Source organism: Meleagris gallopavo, chromosome 13, assembly GCF_905368555.1.
Source record: "Meleagris gallopavo chromosome 13, MGAL_WU_HG_1.1, whole genome shotgun sequence".
NCBI lineage: Eukaryota > Metazoa > Chordata > Aves > Galliformes > Phasianidae > Meleagris > Meleagris gallopavo.
The window spans coordinates 11,097,567-11,116,991 of NC_139416.1; the positions used below are offsets into that span (position 1 = coordinate 11,097,567).

Here is a 19,425-nt window from a genome sequence, read left to right on the forward strand (position 1 = left end):
TAGGTGTTAACACCTCAAATAAAAGGTAAGTTAATTGTTAACAATTGCTTAAAACTGCATTTTGTTACAAAATTCTAGGTTCCTCTGTGTTCTTAGTAGGTTATAATGAGCTGAATCCATTGGTTAAATTACAATGTTTTTTCATATTCAGTAAGTGCAGTGTGTATGCAATTGAAGAAAAATAAAATTGAAATTTACATTTTCATCAAATGAATAATCACATGCTGAGGGTTGCTAACTGCAATTTATGATTATGCAAATGAAACAGGTTTCACAACTAGGATATATACAAAAAATGGGAATTCCATTATTATATATCAAAAAGCCATTAACCTTGAAAATTATACACAATTGACATGAACATTTCCAAAATATGTCTAAAGGCTCCTAATGCTCTCCCTTTCCTTCCCATGTGTATAGATACTGTCCTAAGGTACTGTGTATTAGATTTAGTGAAATAATTTGGAACAAATAATTTAGTAAATGACCTCAGACACTTTTTTTGTTAGTGAACTGTCAGTAGGAACTTGCTAAGTTCATTATTCATCATTTAAAACTGGTGAGTAGTACTGAATAATTCTGCTGAGAAGAACAGGAGTTAGAGAGCAGTTCATAACTGGCTTCTACTGTTTTGAAACCTGGAGAGGGCATGGAGATGGAGGCTGGGCAGTAAGGTTCATCAGGGAGAATCTCCTTGCTTTGAATGTTCATCTGTACTTTATGAACTTTTTGGTATTAGATGATTCCAGATCAGATCCTTTTTTCCTTTTGACTTTTGGAAGGAAACTATCTCATGCTACACTGATGGCACCAAGGTGAGGGTGTCACTGACTGCACCTGAGTGTGCTGAGCAGCTGCGGGTGAGCAGCAGCAGCTGCAGTCCCACACACGGATGTGCCAGTTGTGCTCAGTGGCATCATGGTGAGGATGCAGGGATGTGCTTTGAGGCACCTCTCTCTGTGCAGCATCACCACTTAGTGCCAAAGCTCTGACCAGAAACTAACACAGCACAGTGTGGTAACGGAGTGCTTACAAAGATTAGTTCTCAGTTAGATACATCAGAACATTGTGATTTATAGTACCTTTGAGGAAGTGCTTCAGTTATATTTCTGTGTCAGCATATAGCTATGGAGGGGTTCTATCCTGAGTTCTTTTTACCGTTCCTTTTCTTCTCATTCCCTTAGCTATGAGAGGAGAAGGCTTAAAATCTTCTATTGCAAATAAATCAAAATAACACTAAAAGTGGCCCTCACCACCCTAAATCAAGGACTCTGGCTGTTCTTTTCTTCCCTTGTCAATGTAAGAGGCTGAATCTGTTTCCTTGCCCAATGCTCACTTTCAGATGGGGATTTACATCCAAAGCGCTGCCAGAGAATTGGTAGTGTGGAGTTCTGCAGTGAAAGAAAACAGATACTCAAGTACCCGTAAATGTCATTGATGGGGAAAAAAGGAGGAAGGGCAGGAGGAGCTGGGACCTTCGCAATCACCTGGATGCTATGTAGGTACTGATGGTCTGAGAATTCTCAAGAAAGAAATTAAAAGTACAGCTGGTTCCATTGAGAAGGTTTATTTCTTCTAACATGGATAGGGTGTGTGTAGCACTGGACATGTATTTATTTGTGACACTGCCCTAGTGTCCCCTTGTGACACTGCCCCAGTGCTCTCAGCTGCTCAGTGACTCTTCTTGGGGCGAGCACGTGAGCTGCATTGGCCTCTCCTGATGGCATTACCCATGAAAAACGTGTTTTTGCAATGCTTCTTCCACCAAAAGAATGCAGCTGAGAGCTGCTAGTGTGATGCTGTTTACTTGGAAATATAAAAGAAAGGGGGTATTTATTCACACTGACTCTTGATTACATTGCAAACCACTGAAACAGTTGTAAGAAACTTTTTTTTTTTTTTTTTGTACTCTTTAACTCCTGCAAAAATCTGTCACAGAAAAGATTACGACCAAGTGCTTCCTGTGTTGCTCTTCCTAAGTTTGGCAGAGAACAACAGAAAGCCAGATCAGTCTTCATTACTTTCTGTAAACACTCTTCACATTAATCTCTGTAAATACCAGAAATGCTAATATCTAGTCTTTGTATACGCTCACAGAACAGATTTAGGGCACTGTTTTGAAGGATATATAAAGCAAGCATTTGCTATCTGTTAAAAACATCCTTCTTGACATCTTTAGAACACATTTCTTAAAGTACTGAGCAACAGTTGCACGGTTAATTCCACAAATATCATTGGCTATGTTATCAGGAAATAGTGCAGGAAAGCACAGTGGTCAACTGCCTGATGGCCAACAGACCCTTGAATACCTTAAGTTGGGGAAGCTGATATCCCACTGGGAGTTAAACTTGTCTGCTGGCAAATAGCATGGCAAGGGCACGTTCCAGGGCCTACTCTACTGACGATGTTACGTTAGGAGCAATTTGTGTATGTATGTATATATATATAATGTATTTTAACATGAAAGCCTAGATAGTGAGGGAGAAGATGGCAGCAATAATGTGGCCTTGTTTGAACCTTAAAAAAGCAAGTTTTTCGGATGCCAAAAGAAAAAACAAAAAGCTCCATGATGTAATGGGCTTTGAGAATTTTGGTTATCTGTAGCTCTTCCACCACTAGATGGTGGGAAAGTTGCAATGTGAGAGCACTTGGGCACCTGATCTGCCCTCGCAGGGTTAGTCCACAGGCAGGTCAGGCTGAGCACAACACTCCTGAAATGGTTATGAAATTTTGCCAGGAAGTGGCATGCGGACTGTGATGTTGCGTGTGGATGTGTCTGTGAGCTTTGTGCTGGAGAAGCATGTCCATGTTACTAGGGCTGCTGTGGTGACCAAAAATCTCTTTATTTGTAAATTTTACCTTAGAAACAAAAAAATTATCCAGAGGCCGGTTTATACTAAATTCAAAGCTACCATAACGACATTGCTAGCGTGGTTATTGTAAAGCTAACTCTCATGTTCTGTCATGCCTATATACCCACTGCTTCATTAAATAATTGACAAAACACCTAGCACACTTAAATGCAGTGTAGTCTGAGTCATTTTTCTTTCAATAGCTTCTTTGGCTTATTGTGTGAAGAGGAGGCGTGCCTCATTCTCAAAAAATATTGCAGGCACAAAGGGTAAATCTTTCTTCCACAGAGCCGTGGAATTTGCTAAGCTATTTTTTGTGTGGACATTTGAGGTAGAAATGGTTTGATTTGAAAATATCTTTTAACAGGTTTATTGCTCCCTGCTTTGTTCTAAAGGACAACTACATAAATACTTCTGTCTCTGGGATCCCTTACCAGAGGTCTGCTTTAATGTCAGGCTCATCACCTCACTAGCCAGTTCTCCCCCCTTTTTGATCTTGGAATGAAATTTTAGTCTCGACTTCTAATGCAAATGTCGGTGATGTCAATCCTTAATGATTAAGGTAACTTCAGTACAGATTTCAGGAGCATCAAATGGTGGTGATGCCTTTGATTTACATGTCACCTTTCATTCCTAGAGATCTCAAAGCACCTATAACTTCTGGCAAACATGCCGAGTTAATGGGTTATGTCACAGTCTATTCAGCAATAATTGGTAAGTGCTCAGAAGAAAGTCTGATTGATGGGTGAAATGGCTCAGAACTTCAATTATCTTAATGAACAGTTTCTTGGACTTAACAGGAAGTCTACCACTAACACAACCGGAGCTATGAACTTGAATTCAACTGCTCATTATATTAAACATTGAGCTTGGTGGTAATTTGAAGACTTGACTCTTTTCTGTGTATGTATGTTTTTATAGGAATTTACATACTCATTAATGATACATAGCTACTTCAGCACTGGAACATAAACATCACATAGAGTGTTTTGGGTCACTGAATAAAAAACAACATTCCACTTGTATATACGAAGCTATTAAAAATAAATTGATATGCAATTACCTAAATTTACCAGGGTGCTAGAGACAAATATTCAGAGCAATCTGAAAGGTTCTGGAAGATTTATTAGTAGGCAGATATTCAAGACACTGGTTTTACACCTGGCCTGACATTTTACATATGACAGAAAACTGATGTAGAGATTGAAATGACTTCTGTAAATAGCAGAACCGGGCTAACAGGAATTGGGAAGATGACATGAAAGGCAAACAGCTTGCTGTAGAGGAGATGGTTTTGAGATTTTTCTAGTGTGAAAGTTCTTTTTAAATTAGCAATTGTGATCACACATATATTGTCTCGTGTGTATGCCTCCTTGTTCTTTTCTTATTCCTCTTTGCTATTGTACTTCTAAATCTCAATTGTTTTTCCACAGAAGTGAGAATTGTTGTTAGCATCTGTTGTGTGCACATAATTACTGTGCCTGTTAAAAGGCTTATTTCTATTATTTCCCGATCTCTTTCACAAATCCTTACATTGGTAATTAGTATATCTTATAAATACTGGTGGTGTGGAAAGGACCATAAATTTTCAGCATAAACCCAGTATTGCCTTCTGATGACTAATACTGTTGTGGGTACCGTAAAAATAATAGTATTAGGAAAAAAGCAATAACTCCAAGCTGTATTTTACTACGTATGTTGCCAAGGAGATCTGGCCTTGTGAGTGACTTTCGGACCTGGACTCCTTGTACCAACTACAGCAGAAATGTCAGGAATGTAATCATTTTTTCAGCTAGAAAAAAAAATTCACCTATGTAAATTCAACTTGTTATATTTGTATTTCCCACACTGGAGATTGTGGAGAGTGCAAAAGAAAGCTGCTGACTTTTTAGATGTGGGTTAGTGCTTGTGTGCTAGTTGTATTCTTTTTATGGATGGAGTTGTGGAAGATCATGTATGGGGGTGAAGTCATGGGAGGAAAAAAGAGCGTAGGGGTGGCATCACTGTACAAGAGTGAGTTCAGGTTGCCGCATCCCTTGGAGAATTAGTTGTGTGGGCCTAAAATTATTCATGGACACTGCTTCTCCCCTCTTTTATCTTTCACAGATAAATAAATCTTATTGCAACACATCCAAGTGATGCTTTCCCATTCTCAGGCTTTAATTCTGAGTATTGATGTATATTCTGGATAGATGCTTGCCATTTCAGCTTGTGATATTAAAAAGGAGCTTAACTGCTTCTTAATTTATTCCAGAGGAGTAATGACTTAACAGTTTTGAAATCCGTTTTGGCCAAGTTTAGCTGATTTCATAACATTTTCCCTCTTGTGCCTGCAGCAGGTCATATCACAGGAGCTTTATGAATGATTTGGAGTCTTTCCATTCTCATTCACCCTTATCAGTACTCACCTCAGCTGCGTCATTGCCCTTGTCTCTAAAGCCGTGAGTTTCACTAATACAGGACAAACTTCTGGAAACTGCAGTTGAAGGAGATAAACACACCAGAAGTGCTGCCATTCGGAGATAACAGTAACCACGTGCATCAGTACAAGTGAGGGGCTGACCTTTTGGAGAGGAGCTCTGTGGATAAGGACTTGGGTGTTCTGGTGCACAACAGGTTGCCCATGAGCCAGCAGTGTGCCCTTGTGGCCAAGAAGGCTAGTGGGACCCTGGGGTGCGCTCAGAAGAGCGTGGCCAGCAGGGCAAGGGAGGTGATTCTCTCCCTCTACTCTGCCCTGGTGAGGCTACATCTGGAATACCATGTCCAGTTCTGAGCTCCTCAGTTCAAGAAAGACAGGAAACTGCTGGAGAGAGACCAGCGAAGGACCACAGGGGTGGTTTGGGGCCTGGACCATCTCCTGTTTGAGGGAAGGATGGGAGACCTGGGGCTGCTCAGCATGGGGGCGGATTTTATGCTTATAAATATTTAAAGGGCAGGAGTCAGCTGGATGGGGCCAGGATCTTTTCCACAGTGCCCAGTGACACAACAAGAGGCAATGAGTGCAAACTGGAACACGGGAAGTTCCATGCGAAGGTGAGGAAAAACTTCTTTCCTGTGAGGGTGACAGAGCAGGGGAGCAGGCTGCACAGAGCGGTTGTGGAGTTTCTTTCTCTGGGAATGTTAAAGACCCGCATGGACGCTTTCCTGTGCGGCCTGCTGCAGGGAGCTGCTTGGCAGGGGTTGGACTCCATGACCTTCAGAGGATCATCCCAACCCCTGCACTTCTGTGATTCTGTGAAAAGAGAGATTTGAGTATCATTAGGAAGCTGTACAAGTCAGCAAAACTAAATGTCAGGTACCCGGTATTAGAGGTGGGGCTTCATGAACTTTGAGGCATGCAGTGAAATGTTACAGTCGCGTATGACTTTGGCTGATGGTTCTGCTGGTACGGATACTACTGTCATTTGCCTCTTGCTATTTGCTCTTCTTTGTTAGTGTCTATGGTATGAATTTTTAGTATGTCTCTTTGGTTTAATACTAAAATATCTCTCTCATCAAAGCTGAGTTATCTTGTGACTTTGGACAAGCATCGTTTTTTAAAATCCACTTTTCCTAAGCAATATGACCAGAATGATCTCATGCTTTGAGTGTCTAGACTGTGTGAAAGAAGTTTGAAAGAGACAAAAAAGCACTTTCTGGAAGAACTGTTAAAAGATATCAATTTTTCACAGTTATAATAGAACCTCATAATTAATTTAAATGAAATTTGTTTTCCGTAACACAGATTTTTGAGTGTAAAGTATGTCCTTTGAGAGAAGCAATGGGAAACAACCTCTGTTATTTTTGATTACCTTTGTGTTTTGCTTTTTACTCATTATGCTAATTTTATGCTAATAACCTTCTTACATGGAGTTTCACTTTATACTGCATAAACTGACAAATAGAGCAATATTTATCAAGCATAAATATTAAAAACACTATGAAGACTTTTAGGCTTCTAATTATTATGCTAATTTATCTCTAAATTATTCTTGTATTGCCACTCTACAGTTCACAGTAGAACATGATACAAAAAATGGAAAAAGAAAAAAAAAAACACAAAAACAAGACTACCCCACAAAGTTCTATTCCTTAATGCTATTAATTAATTGCATAGAAAGCCTGTCTATGAATTTAAAAATGCCCAGTTATAGCATTGCGGATGTAAAGATAAAGAATCCTTTTTTTCTGGTGAGCTGTTGAGCCTTTGTTTATATTATCATAAATACTAAGGAAATTCAAAGTGGCTTTTTTATTTTAAAAGAGCAGGAAAACAATATATTGAATGGAAATTTCATATATTGAGCCAAATTCTTAGTATTCCTTTTCATACCCGTATATTTATTGGAGTCAATGAGGCTATTCATAAGTGTGTGAGTTTTGGCCTCTTTCCTGCTTTTGTATTCCATATATGGGGTCAGATTACGTCCCCAAATCCCAGGTACCATTTGTTTGAGTAGCATTCAGAGACTATGATGTGGGGCTAAATCTCTCCAGTGCATAGAAGGACTTACTAAAAACATGCTAAGTAACTTAAAATTGTAGCATTCGTAAATATATGGGTGTTACCATTGATCAGGGGTGGTGAAGAAAGCAATATGAGGAGCAGCTAGAACTAGTGGTCACTGAATGAATGCTGCTGCAGCAGAGCTACAAAGACATTGAGGTGTATTTAATTGAGCTGAGTTCAACTTATGGGCCTGGGTGGCTGGAGAGCTGTGTGGCTCTGGAGTTCTCATTTGTGGAGTCAAAGTGACCATCTTTATTTTCAGGTGTAGAGGTCTTATCTTGCCTGTAGCAATGAACAGACTTAATACAGAAAAATAGTTCAAGTGTTAACAATATTTTTTATTCCCACTGTTTTTTCTTTTTCCATCCAAATGTTGGCTTTCTGAATTTGGGAACCAACAGTATCAAAAACAAACAAACAAAAAAAGGTTTTATAGGTTATTTTGTATACCTGATTTTTTCGGTTAACTTTTCCCTTGACCCATCTGTAATAAAACAAGATTTGTCTTAAAATGATTTTTAATTCTTTACAGCTATGTTTACCATAGGTTTTCTGTAGATATCTCTCCTGACCAGCCTGTTTCCTATCAGAAGCACACAACTGATTTCCTCTAGTGGAGGGTTTCATACATGCAAGCCATGACGTTTTATTAGCTTCTCTGTAAAGGTCTATGACAGTCAAATAGTACTGAGAGATTTGGGGCAGTGTATTAACAGATAGTGTCTTTTAAAGTGGAAACTGTTTCCTGTGATGCTTAACTGACCATCAAGTCTTCAAAATAATACTGCAGTTCAAAGTCAGTGCTATAAAGAAGGTAGAGGTAAGATTGTGTTTCATTGGAAAACAGGTAAGAATTGCACAGGGACACTGAGCAGCAGTTAAACAACTGGTGCCTGAGGAGTGATGGTCCTGTAGGAATGAGGTAAGTGGGGAAGTTGAATGTTGGTTGAGTAATGAGGGCTATGAGGATATAGGTGAGGAAGTGGAAAGTTAGCACTACAAGCAAGGCTGCAGAGGACGGCATGCTGAGTGTCAGCCAGCATATTCCTCCTCCTTTGTCAGTCGTCCATATATTAGTGTTTCATGCAGCAATCTTGGACAGATACAGAGTTACTGAGTCTCATTAGCTACTTAAAATTGGGCATTGGCTTAAGAGTATGAAGGATGAAGGTGCAGTAAGACAGTGGACTGTCTGACTGCATATTCATGTAAGTAGACAGCTACCTATACCTCCGTATGTGCCTGTGTTGCCTGTTTGTATATTGCTAATTTTAGGTGTTGCATACAACACTCATAAGCAAGCTAATGGTGAAAAGTAACTCTTCATTAAAAGACATTACCTATTTTTTATGTGTAAGAATCCACATGAAAAATATGTTTATGTTTTTGATGTAACTGCCAATTACGTGTTTAAAAAATATCAAGAAAGTATTCCTACTGGAAACATTCAATGGCAATTTTTGAGTCACTGTCTTCAGTCTAAAATCATGTTTTTGCAAAGAACCAACTATTCATCTCACCCACATAGTTATCGATTCTTGTACTCATCAGGGGAAGTCACTCTGTAGTGCCACAGCATTCCTCTGTAGCTGTGTTTGTAAGGAGCAGTGTGGAGGAGAGGAGTGGGACACTGAACTCAGCTAAGCCTCTCTAGGAGCACTGCCATGCCAATCCCTTCCTGACAGCAGATCTTTGTTTTTTGTAAACCTGCATCAGTTGGAGATGGGAGTTGTGTAGTGGCTTGAGCATTACTGAGAATGGGACATCTTTTCCTCATAACTGTATCTATCAAATCACAACCCTTATCAAATCACAGCACTATAGTGTTAGGAGGGTTCACTTTTCAAGGGTGTACTTTAACACCATTGGTTTTTATCTTTTTATAATACCTAATAATAGTCCAGCTTACTTTCAGGCCTTGATAGACAGTCTTAATTCCACAAACAGTGTACAAAACTTATCCTACATCACTGTAACAACACAGATGATGGATAGAGAGAGGATTTATGGTCATTCATCTACTAGTTAATCTGATATGTGCAGAATTCTTTTTAAAAAATATAAAGAAAGCTGAAGTATTTCTTATCTGAAATAACGTGTGCTTAATTAAAGAAACTTGGTATATGCATGCGAGAGAGATGCAGGGAAGGGATTTTTCTTTCTGTCCTTTTACTTTTTGGAAGTTTCATGTTTGTTTTGTAACAGAAGCACACAGATGAAAACAACTCACAAGGCTGCGAAATCAATCAGTAGTCCAACAATTTTGAGCTCTGGAGTAACCTAGTAGGGGGGGGAAAAGAAAAAAGAACACAATGTATTAAATACAAATCCTGAAAGATCAGTAATGTGCCAAACAGGTTATTGCATTCAAGACATTGATAAGGATGATTTAACAGGGTGAAAAGATCACCTCTGCAGATCACAGAGAGAAAAGACTGTGAAGAGAAAAAGAGAAGCCCACAGAATAAAGACATAAGTGAACATTATCTTTTTTTTTTTTTTAAGGGTTTGAACTTACCTCATGATTGTTAGCACTTCTTGTACTAGGCTGTTTCCAAAATCAAAAATCTAACCGTCTGTATGCAGAGCATTCTAATCATGACTCATTGCTGTTGTCCTGCAGAAGCAGAATAGAATTAATGATAGTTGGTATGACTTGACTCTTGGTTTGGATGTTGTTTAATAGACCGGTAACCAGTGAAATCTTAGATGAGATATTTTGAAGTGTGATATTTATAAACTGTGATAAATTTCAAATGCTTTTTTGTTGTTGTTGTTGTTGTTTCTGAAGGAAGAAACTGAACACATTTGTAAATGTATTTCTACATCAAATAACAGGGGGTTGGTGGACATCTAATAGAGCTCCTTTGGAAAGCTCACCCATCTGGGAGCCAGTTTTGAAAATACAGCTTCTTTTTACCTACAAACAGAAATCTGCCTTTCTGGTGAAGTGTCTATCTGTTTCTATTGGCAGAAAAATTTTGAATTGCCTTGGTCAAAAAAAAAAGATTTTCTTTGGCTCCAAAGCATATGCCATCTGCCACTCATTGTCTGCTTCACACTCAGTCATTTACAAAACTCCTGCAATTCTTTAGCATTTTTTTTTTCAAGATCAGTCATGCTGAGATACTTTGTGAATTTTGCAGCCTTTTTTTTTTTTTTTTTTTTTTCCCTTAACATTTTATTTCATTTAAATTCCCAGGAATAATTTGAAATGATTACTGTTCTTTGTTCAGGAAATGCTTTACTAAAAAAACAAGTTTGTTCTCTTGTTTGCTTGTTTTAAACAATCGTTATGTAGCTGCAATTTAAAAGTGTAGGGGGCAGAAAATAACCATTTAGAGAATATTGATAAAATGAGACAATTCTGAGGTGAAGAATCAGAATCTTATTTTGCTTAAGTGCAGTAACTGCCTGGAGCTGCATTCTGATACTAAGTTAGTCATATGTAGAATGGAAATTAATGTCTTTTTTATAACTACAATTTGAAGCCACAGGCTTATAATTAAAATATATATAAGCATTTTAATGGTCATTAAATAACTATGTTAATGTTCAGGTGGGCAGTGCTGCCAGATAACAAATGAAATGCAAGTGCTAGCATCGCCTTAGGCTGCTGTCACCCGATTATTTAGCTGTTGTGAGGAACACGTTTATTATGTATTGAAGCACTGTTACTGTAGAGGAGGGAAGCTTAGGTTCAAGTTTGAGAATATCAAGAATAGTTCCTGAGCAGGTTAGTGGAAAGGATATTAAACATGATGCTTAGGATATGGGCCTAATTTAAAGAATCATTTTCTGTTGCACCCACAACTTTATTCTTACATCTTCCTGACAGCACAAATGTTCCCATCCATTTCATTTCATCTTCTTCCTTCTCATCTCAGATATTTATATGTTTGGATGGCCCCATCACGGTAAAATCTAGCTGCCTCCTGAATAGAAATATCATTTACAATTTCCCTTGCTTCTTTCAGTGTCTTCAGGGAAACGGCTTGATTAATTCATAGGTTTTCATTCCTTCATTTGTTTGTTTATGTATGTGAGTGAGTGGATGTGCTGTGTAAGGATGTGTGTGACTAAATTATTGAGGGAAAGCTAAATCAAAGAGATTAAATTTGCCTTTAGGGTGTATTTAAAGTACAGACTGCAATATAGAGATACACATGCATCTTTAAAGGAACTAGTGTGCAGCACTGGAAACTTAGGAGATCCTCAGAAACCTCCATGTTGGACATTTCCTGTAGGAGAACGTTTCTGCTCTCTGGCAGTTTGAGAGTTGGATTTGGGGATGAACGTCCCAGATTTCAGAGCCAGAAACTGTGCTCAACTCTTCTTTTTTTTTACCACTTTCATAAAGAAAATAAAATGTTACTCATTCCACCCCATCTCTCTGGTTTACAGAAATGTCATTTCATGAACTCTGAAGAGAAGGAACCCCGAGCTTTTCAAACTGTTTGAAAGATTCTCCTTCTTTCCCTGTTCTAGTTGAATCTAGTGCCAGTGGTTATATGTGCAGAACAAGAGAACTAGCAGGTCTTAAGGGTGGTTCTGCTGGGATCAGACCAGCCCTAAATACCTCAGCAAACTCTTAAAATTCACCTACCCTGCCTCTGTGCTTCTATGAGTCTATTTCAACTGGTGCTGTGCCGTATGGAAAAACTCCTGGAAACTCCTGTTGTTAGCAGAAGAAGACAAAGCAATCTGGAGGGAGCCAGAATACGGTCTGTATTTAGGGAGAAAGAGAAACCACTGAATATTTCTGTTGTCTGATGAGTGTCTTACCAACTAGGAATCAACTGTCATGAAATACCCCAGAGCTTCTAGCCTCGCTGACCTTCCCTGAGTCACATTTGTTAGTCCCCATTGATCACAGACCTGGGAACAGGGATTACGTGATTCAAATATAACCTTCTTGAGAAGTTCAGTCTACTCTCTTTCAGTTCTGTGAGTCAGAGGGGATCACTGGGCATTCTTCAGGGAGCTGTGCACTCCTACACACATGCCCTTTGCTGTGCTGCTGGGCACCATGCTGTCATTCTCGGGGAGCTCCTGTTGATCTGCAAAGTTTCATCTCTGTAATATTGATAATTTGCTGTATGGGAGCAGTCCTGTTTTATAATCATTCCTGAAAAAGGGATTTTGGAACATGGAGAGGGGATTATTTAAACAGGGAAATAAACCAAGATCTATTAGAAAACTCAGAAGCCCTTTTAGTCTTTGTGTTCAAATTCTTTCAGATTAAATTCCTTTTTCAATGGCTTTGCTTGGTCAGACCTCCAGTATGTTTGTGTAACAGTATTTTTTAGCTGTGGAAGGTCTCAGTCTTCAGAGCTCTCTGTGAGCAGGAGGTCTCAGCTGAGCTCAGTGCCCCTCCTGCCCAGGCACCGGGCAGCACGCTGTCCTCAGCACTGACATGCAGCCAATCAGGGGGTAAAAATGGTCATATGTAGCTGAATTTTCAGTGGCTGTTACTCTGAGCAACAGTTACTGTTTCTGAGTAGCCACAAGTCTCTTTCTAGAAGACAGTGATTGTGCAATCACTATAAAGTGCGTGAATGGGTGCTTGCATTGCCACTCTCGGTAGATATATTAAGCACCGAACTGACGTAAGGAGCAAATTGTCTGCTTAATCAACTCCCTTTCAGAATTAGCATTGCTAAGAAAAAGAAGTGCGTGTGGATTACCCTGTGTGTGCTGTTACTGGCAGTGTGAGCAGCACAGGAGCAGTCTGTTTCCCCCACGACAAGGGAAGCTTTGGGTGTGCAGGAAGCAGCTATATTCCAGCTGTCAGTACTGCCATATTCCAGCAGTCCCTGGCTGGAAAATGTTTCCTACCTGGGGAAATTATGCTTGGATACTGATACTTAGTACAATACTAATAATGGAATCCTATTGATAAAAGTACATCTCTTCTGAAAAATGACAAGGGAAAAGCTTTACATACATTGTCTGCACGAGGAGTAGAAATGAGATTTGGCAGCCATCAGTGAGATGAGGAGGAGAAGCCTCTCCAGGCTGTTAGGGCAAGAAATGTCATTCAGGTGAGTGCTGGCCAGGTTTCTAGCAAACTGTGCCATGGCACAGAATGAACAAGATTGATTGACAGTGGTAGAGAATAAAAGAGGGAGATTCTGAAATGGTATTGCCACCAGTGGCAGCTGCAGCAGCATACCTGAAGAGTGCTGTTGGCATGCAGGCACTATGCTCTGTGCATACTGGGCTGGACTGGGTCTGCAGCAGTGAATGCGTCTGGACTGCCTTCTTTGGGACCAAAGGGCTGACAAACACAAAAAAGATATTGTTAATAAAAAAAATAAGACTGGGGCTTCTCTGTTAGCCTTGGGATCTAAGGCCTTGTCTTGAGTATGAAAGAATGGAGAAAAGTCTTCACCAGAGGTAGAGAGATTAAAAAAAGAAAGAATAAACAGATAACTGATATTTACATCACGATCTTCCAGATTCTTCGCTGTGTTATTGCGTAACTTTATTTTCAGAATGCCGTCTCTTACCAAATGGATTGTTTCATTTCTTCTGGAGAAGAGGTTTATTTTGATAGTTGAGCACTCTGCAGGAATGCTTCCTAAAGCATTCTCTGTATCTGCAGTGCTGGAGGCCTGCAGCAGCTCTAGTTTAGAAAGATCTCATTCCCTTTGTCCATTGTAAGGCTCTGGTTTCAGGCGATGCTTTAGTCAGAGTTGATGATGAACATAAGGATGAAGTTTAAATCCTTATATGTGGGAGTATGAACATTCATTTGTTTAACTGGCAGCATGTAGTAACTTTTCTTCTTTATTCAATAAGCACAAGATGCAGTAACACAGTAAATGGGAGGAACTATCTGTTATGTATTTAGAATAGAATAGTTCATCAAGCCTTTAGGGTAGACCTGAGCAGCAGAGGGCTGTAAATTTTACTGCTACAAAACCATTATATAGAGATCAGTTTCTTTACAGTGTTACCTTTTGCTTGCAGTGTGATACTCAGTCTAGTCTTCTGAACTCACTGAGCATCAACAGCTCAGTGTTCTTCAAAACAGAAGGAACTGAGTTTGCTTCCTGCTTTTCATGAGTGAGGGCAACCATGCAGCCATGATTATCAAAGAAGTCTGTGGCTCCTATTGAAACTTTCTCTATAAGACTTAGTTGATTGTGAGGCTCTTTGGAAGGCTTTGAAAAGGTCATAGCCTCAATCCTCAGCTTTGAGGAGAATGTCAGAAGGCTTTAAAGGGTCATTTTATATCCAGCAAAGCATGAGGTGATACAGCTATGTACTTATAACTCATCTTGGACAAATATTTTCTTTAAGCTGCAAGAATGTTGTATTTATACTTTTAATGTATGCTGTATTATTAAGCTCTGACATTAAACACCTTCATGCCAGTTTGGAGGCACTGAACTTTGCTAATCACACAGTAAAAGAAGGGAAGGGGAAACTTAGCAAGTCTTACAATATGTTTCTTCCATATGGCAATCTCCCAAGGTCCTTTTTAACCTCAACTGTTCTGTGATTTTGTGACTATGTATCATGGTGAATAGATGAAAACTTTCGATGGCTTGGGTTGAAGACATGAAAGCTCAATGATTAATGTAAACTATGATAGCTACATGTATAATTTGTTCTATACGCTCTACAGAAGACAAAACTTTCCCATTAAAGTAACTTCTCCTTCTTTAACAGGAAAAGGATGCTGTTCTTGATGGAGATATTCAGGTTTGGGAAAAAATCACAAAAGCGAAGCCTTACAAAACCAGAAAACCAAGCAGAAAGATCTTCAGCTGATATTGCCCTCTTTCCTCAGTATGCAGACAGCGTTTTCCTGGTAGATGAATGTGTTCCTGTGAAAAAGACTCCACCATTCTGCTGACATCTGATGCCTGACAGGCAAGTTAAACGTTTAAAAACTGCACAACATTGTTTGTGTTGTGCAGTGGGTCCACTGAATAGCAAATTCCAAGAAAAATGAAGCATTGTTCAGCCTTAGATTATTTGAGCATGCCAAATAAATTCAGCTGGGAAATGATGTTGAAGGCAAGATTAAGGAAAGAATCCAGCAAGTCAGCATTTAGGGCATTCTGATGTTTATTGCTTAACCCACTAGACTGTGCAGGATGTTGGCTTTCATTGCTCTTAAGTTCTGCTCTTGAAACAACCTCTCTATAAATAAACAGAGTTCTAGGACCTGCTTCCCATGCTGTTTCAGCTAATTCTTCCTCATGTGCAATCTGATCTACCTTGCACGGACTGCTTGGGGTTGTCTGGATCCAGAGAACATTGCAGTTACATTGTAAGGGTTCTCACCTAAAAAGTGGAATATTCAATTTGTAGTTTGTGCTCCAGTAAATGTTTGATTGCCTAAGAAAAAAATTCAAATATTATAATCCCTTAAACTAACAAAAATGATGATTAGAGCACTTTAGTGAAGGTGCAAGCTCTCCTCAGGCATTCAGGATTCAGTCTCAGGCACAGAAAGAAATTGTCATGCAATTGGTTTGAGCTGTGAATCTGTCTCATTTTAAAATAATCCTTCAAGATGAATCATTCTTTCTTCAACCCCCAGTGTAACTTAACTCTGCAAGTAGGAAAAAAAAGAAAGCTAGCCATAATTTCCAGTTCTTTATTTCTCCTCACACTAAGACCCTCACAAACTCCAGAGGAGCACTTATGAGGGGCTGTTGGCTCAGGCTTTTCCCATCTGATATTCCAAAGATGAAATGGCAATTAGCCTTTGCCTGCTAGGCTAATTGACCTTTGGCCCTTGTCTTTTCAGTTAATTACCAAAGCAGTCTAGTTGGCTGTTTCTCAAAGCCTTATGAAGTCTTAAGATAATAGGAGGCTTCAGGCTGACACACATGTGAAAAGACAGTTTTTCCCCACTCTCCTGTTTTTATCACCTATACCAGTTCTTTAGCTAATCACTATGTCATAGAAATTGGTCCTGAGTCTGCTATATCCCGAGGGTGTGAACTGCTGTGCTGGGGACTAAGAAAGACTACTAACTTGACAACTCTGGCATTTCCTTTACTGTTAGTTCTTAAAATGAACTTTTCACGGTTCGTACCTCTCTCTAAGCAACTAAAATGTGTTAATGGTTTTTAATTTCAAGTGATTTTTTTTTCATTACAAATTGATTGACATGGATTTCTCTCCCCTTTCCTGTTTTGTCTGACAGACAGCTAAGCTGGATATGGGTAGGTTTCACAACCCAGATCAATCAGTACAGCGATAAAGATTAGGTATCAGCCTTTTTCAAAAGATGGGATTTTCATCTTAATGGCTCAGCCTTCTAGAAAATAATTCTCTTTTGGTTTTGCCAGTTATAAGGGCATAGCCTTGTGCAAGAGAAAAGTCCTTTTAGTCTCATAAAAAAACCCCACGTTCTTATGAAGGTATTAAAATTAGAATTTTAATGATTATCATGAGAGATTTTCTTCTGAGCCTGTTTTGAATACCACAAAAAATGCAAAGCAAAATGTGTGACTCTAGTCAGTGGTATTTAGGATTGTTTCCATCAGTAGTATTAGAAAAAACAATTACTTCCTATTACTATGATTTTCTACAAATGAGCAAGGTTTTTGTCTTGCATGGCTGATTCAGAGTGCTGCTCGTGTGCCCTCTGATTAGTGTGTCTTTTTAATCTTAATAGTACGAGATGGACTTCCTTAGCAGCCACTGGTAAAATAATTAGAAGAGTTAGACATGAAATCTGAATTTATAATTTCAGTGACAGCCTGCTCAATAAGAGAAGTAAACAGTGCTTGACACGCATTACGTTTTTTATTTTATAACATTTGGCAAGAGCATCTTGTTTAAGTATAGCACATGGGTGGCATTTTTTTGTTTGTACAAGGACGTAACAACACAGGCATTATATATGTCAAGTCAAGTGATATCAGTTTCCAGGTATCTTTATTTTAGACTGAGTTATCATCATCGTGAAGGCCTGATTCTTAACCATATTGGAACAAATGATTTTTATATGATTGCAATTTGAAACCAGCTTTTACAGTTTTTTATATTAGAACTTCAAGAATATATACTGGAGTGATATATCATTTATTTGCAGACTGCAAATGTCTGGGTGGTGTTTGAGTTAGCTAAGGAAGATCTTGTGGGAGATGATGTTCAAGACATGGTTATGTTCAGTTGCCATGGTTATTTCATGAAAATATGTGTGTAGTTAGTTAAATCCCCATATAGTTTAATTTGCACAATAAATAAAAATATATGGGTGCAAACTTATCACTTGAAACAAAATCCTTATAATCGCAGGTCTTATGAGAATAAATTCAAACTGAGATATATAATATGCATAGATACACAGAAGCAGTGGCAGCTAAGGTAAAAGTATTCTATTTTACATAAGTAGCAAAGCAGGTCAGAAATGCAAAACAGGTCAGAAATAAATGAGTTTCTATAAACTGAAGTGATGATGTGATAATCTGAATTTTGGAAGTGATTCAGAATTACTAATAATGAAGCTGGCTCTCATCCCCTCTCTGCTTTTTTGTATCATTGAAAGAGGCAGCAGAACGAACAGAAAAGTGTCTATTCTGGTTGTGCAAATGAGCATGTAGAACTAGTTGTTCAACTGAAGGTAATTTCTCAAATGATCTCTCAAATCTTTACTGACTGCTTATATTTCTGTTTAAGCATTGAATGACCTTGATGGTAGAATGTGAATAATGCCTGAAAGGGAAATACAAGTTTGTCCAATTATTTCTGGCCGCTAACTGCTTAAAGATAACATTACCTTTATTAGGTTGTCTGCTTAGATGCATAAACATGAAATATATACAGTTATGAGCCCCTGTTTATAATGCTTTGCTCTTTCCCGTGGTGTAAAGGATTAAGGTAATCCATTAAACAGGAGAAGAGGGACAGCCTTCATCCTTTTCTCTTCCTTCTCTATTTGCAAGTCAAATACAAGGTGTTCCTATACGTGGAAGCCAAATCCATCACAGGTTAGAACAGAACTCAGGTTTTGTGGTTTTTTGGATTGTGAGAATTCTGATTTTCAGAACTCTTGTTTTTATTCTGATCTGGAAATATTTAAGGAACTATGCATTAATATAATGGGGTGGTCTGTATAAAATGTGGCAAAAATACCATGTGTAGGTACCAAGGTGCAATAGGATTTCAATTGGTTACAAATTAAGATAAATGCTATGAAAGGATTTAATATCAAATGTTTTTTTTTTCTTTCACTGTCAGACATTTTAAGTACAGATATACCATCTCAAGTGTCAAGTAATGTAGAAGAGATGTTAAAAAAAAAAAAAAAAAGATCACAGATTAGATGCATGAAAAAGAGCATGATGAACTTTGGATACTAAGTGACTACAGTGCAGAGGGGCAGTAAGGCGTAGCTGTGAGGGGGAACGCGCTGAGTGGTGTTTACTGACTTGAAAGCCCATATCAATTCCAGAGCAAAGGCAGAGGTCCATGTGTGAGTTCTGGTGATAATGTGGATAATGATTCTGTCAAGTCAAATGCACATGCTGACCGATATAAATGAGTTATCAAGGCTTTGTGAATAATGTCCTGGTGATGAGCCATAAATCAAGGTGCAATCATCAGTCCATCTGTAGAAGCCTAAAATACTTCAGTAGTAACCCTCAAGTTGGTACACATATTAATATGAAAAATAATGAGCCTGCCAACTTAAAGCAGGAATTTGTTTTGGATAAACACTCTGTTAGAATTTGGGCTGGCCAATAAAGCCAATTGACAGATTCGTTTGTCATATGAATAATATCTCATTCAGTGCATTAGAACAACTGGCAGTTCCTTATCAAAGACAGCAGGTCAGAGTGATGAATACTGTGTGACTCTGTAAGCATCCTGTGCAATTACCATTTTCTTAATATAAATATTAGCTATTAATTGCATTAGTACTGTGCTCAGGTATCTCGATCATGGACATGGATGATTTTGTTCTTGCTGCAAAAGCAAACGGTAAAAAGGTGACCTCTGTGTCAAAGCATTTGCAGTGTAAATCAAGCTGAGACAGAGGACAGACAGACAAACTGAAAACTACAAGAAAAAATGAGGCACTTTTGGTCTGTGAGATAAGCAATGGTC

General features: G+C 38.7%; 2 long non-coding RNA genes across 2 annotated transcripts in view; one reads left to right on the forward strand and one right to left on the reverse strand.

The window, feature by feature from the left end:
* LOC146543491 (uncharacterized) overlaps positions 1-15,355 on the forward strand; it is a 94,962-nt gene extending 79,607 nt beyond the window's left edge. Inside the window, exon 3 of the long non-coding RNA XR_014886124.1 lies at positions 15,022-15,355. This is a non-coding gene — a long non-coding RNA (uncharacterized LOC146543491). The remainder of the gene's footprint in view (positions 1-15,021) is intronic.
* LOC146543492 (uncharacterized) lies at positions 1,763-12,188 on the reverse strand. Its single transcript, XR_014886125.1, has 4 exons — positions 11,948-12,188; positions 9,860-9,958; positions 9,572-9,621; positions 1,763-6,084 (listed from the first exon to the last, which is right to left on the reverse strand). It is a non-coding gene; the product is annotated as an uncharacterized LOC146543492 (long non-coding RNA).
* Positions 15,356-19,425: the final 4,070 nt, after the last annotated feature.